The sequence below is a fragment of the Gopherus evgoodei genome, chromosome 2 (genome assembly GCF_007399415.2).
Source record: "Gopherus evgoodei ecotype Sinaloan lineage chromosome 2, rGopEvg1_v1.p, whole genome shotgun sequence".
Lineage (NCBI taxonomy): Eukaryota > Metazoa > Chordata > Testudines > Testudinidae > Gopherus > Gopherus evgoodei.
The window spans coordinates 131,350,143-131,352,879 of NC_044323.1; positions in this window are offsets into that span (position 1 = coordinate 131,350,143).

Here is a 2,737-nt window from a genome sequence, read left to right on the forward strand (position 1 = left end):
TGCAGCTCTCCTGTGAAATTTGGAGGAGGAGGCTGAGAACCCAGCACTCTAGTAACCCAGACACAAAGAGGGAGGAGACACACCTTCATGGAGCAAGGCGGAGCTGTCTGGATTCCTATTCATTTGTCTCTCACACTGCCTTTAACTTTTTTTTTTAGACTGGTTGGAGTCTGCTAAACTGCATGTACTGAAAATTCCCCTTCCTATATTGTCTCACACTCACATATTTTTTGGATGTGGTAATTATCTGCCCTCGCACACAACATTTATTCTGGCAAAGTGACTCTGACATTGTTTTCCTTGTACTATTCAGCAATAGTTTACTTTTTTGCAGCAGGCAGATTAATGGAATAACCTGATTACTACCAGCATGCTCCTCACGGACAAGTCTCACGACACATCAGAGAGACTCAGGACCTTATATAGTATCTTTATCAGAGGTCACTCTGCTTGTGCAGAATACCTTCTGCTCTCTTTCTGACCCTAAGTGAACACTTATAGGTAGAAGCCTAGAAGGCATCACAGTGCTCATCTCAGGTCCATTTCATTGTGGCCCTTTACTATGCGTTATCATTTACACCCTGCGTGTTAATACAGGATGCTGCAAAATCAGAATGGAAGCATTTTACACCCACTTTGCACTGGTGTAAATGATTAGTTAAGGTGCAGAACAGTGGTCAATCAGGCATATCTTTTCTAGGGAGATCAGAGCTTTCCAAATCTGTTTGTAGATTAGGCCACATCTTCATGAGCAGATTGTTGCATGGAGCACCTCTCCTCCCATTCAGAATCCTGTAGACCATGTTCCCTCCCAGCCACGATCACATAAACAACTACTGTGGTTGCTGCAAGTGTAATGTATGGAAAAGTAATATTAGGAAACTATTTCATGTATTTTTAGATTCTTTAGTGCAATGTGGCAGCTAGAAATGAAGAGAGCCAACGCCACTGGACCCAGCAGCGTTCCACAAATCATGAGCAATGCTTTACTGAGCTCCAGTGGGCCAGACACACACACCATGGTTTAAGAACCACACAGCTACTTTTATTTTTCAATTTTATTTTGCTTGTAGCACCATGGTACCTAAGCTTGGAAGAAAAGTAGGTGCATGATATGAGAAACAAAAGGCACTTATCTCTTTTTCCTGGCAGGAGAGTGACTGTGCATGATGTTTGTTTGCTTGTTTGTTTTTGTTTTTACATTCTAAGATCCTAAGATTCTGTTGTTGGAAAGGAGAGGCGGGGGAAGGGGGATGGAGATCTTATTGGAAAGGTATATTTTACACTTTGATCTCAGCACCATCAAGTTTAATTCAGTCTGACCTTCTCTGGCAAGGAGCTCTACATCTGGGGTCATGCTGCCAAGGGGTTCCCACTGTCTGACACTCAGAAGTTGAATCTATTCAGCTGGAATGGAGTGGTCTATGAGAACCATAGTGCTGATACAATATGCAGAATTCTAGCTGCCGTATCTGTTTTTTTCAAGGTACTCGGCAAACTCCACCTCTTTCCCCAGGCTTCTGGGGAGAGAGGAAAGCTAAGGGCTGGGATTAATTTGTTCAGACATGCTCTGATGACAGGCTCTCCTCCACCTGAGATGTGGTGCTGTTCACCCTTTCTTTTCTTGAAGATCCACAGTGATACATTGTGTTTCACATAATTCCCCACAAATAAAGTACCATGGGTGTGGTTTTCCAAAAGGAAGTACGCTTGGGTGTGTGAGGAATAAAGAGTGCCAGTTTCACGTTACACTATCTGTTGATGCATCAGATAAGATGCACAGGTAGTTCCACTGTCAGTGGAAAAATATTCCCACACACCCACGATTTCGGCTTCTGCCATTTACCAGGTGCTATACTCGACAGGGGCTGGTTGCCTTTGGAGACAGCATTATAGAAATCTCCAGAAATTGTGACAATATTCATGGCCCTTCTTATTTCACTAGCTTTACCAATTAATTCTCTCTTGCTCCTGAATGCTCCCCTGCCTCATGATTAATTGGCACCATGGGAATCTCACCATCCTCCCTCTCAGAAGAAAGTTTTGGAAATGCATCATTCCCAGATGAGAATGTATCTTCAGATGCAGTGATCTTATCTGCTTTATCCTGTGAGGGAATGACAGGTGGTGCCATATCCTCTACATCCAAAAGAGTCCCACCTAGGCCTAACTGCTTACATTTCTCAGACCAAGTAGAATGCTATGGCCTGTCATGTAAAAATGCCAAGTGATGAGGATGATCAAGCCCACATTAGGACTGTCCATTAGTTTTAAGCCCTGGGCCTAAATGTGCCTTAGACAGACTTGGTTCCCCCTCCATTGTTGCTACGTGTACTCCAGCAACTCGTCATATGCTATCAGCATCAGTATCTGCAATAACTAAGGCCATGTCTACATCTAAAATTTTGCAGCGCTGGTTGTTACAGCTGTATTAGTACAGCTGTATAGGGCCAGCGCTGCAGAGTGGCCACACTTACAGCAACCAGCGCTGCAAGTGGTGTTAGATGTGGCCACACTGCAGCGCTGTTGGGCGGCTTCAAGGGGGGTTCCGGGAACGCGAGAGCAAACCGGGGAAGGAGACCAGCTTCGCCGCGGTTTGCTCTCGCGTTCCCGGAGCCACCCTGCAAACCGCAGGGAAGGAGACCTGCTTGCTCGGGGTTCCGGGAACGAGAGAGCAAACCGGGAAAGGAGACCAGCTTCGCCGCGGTTTGCTCTCGCGTTCCCGGAGCCACCCTGC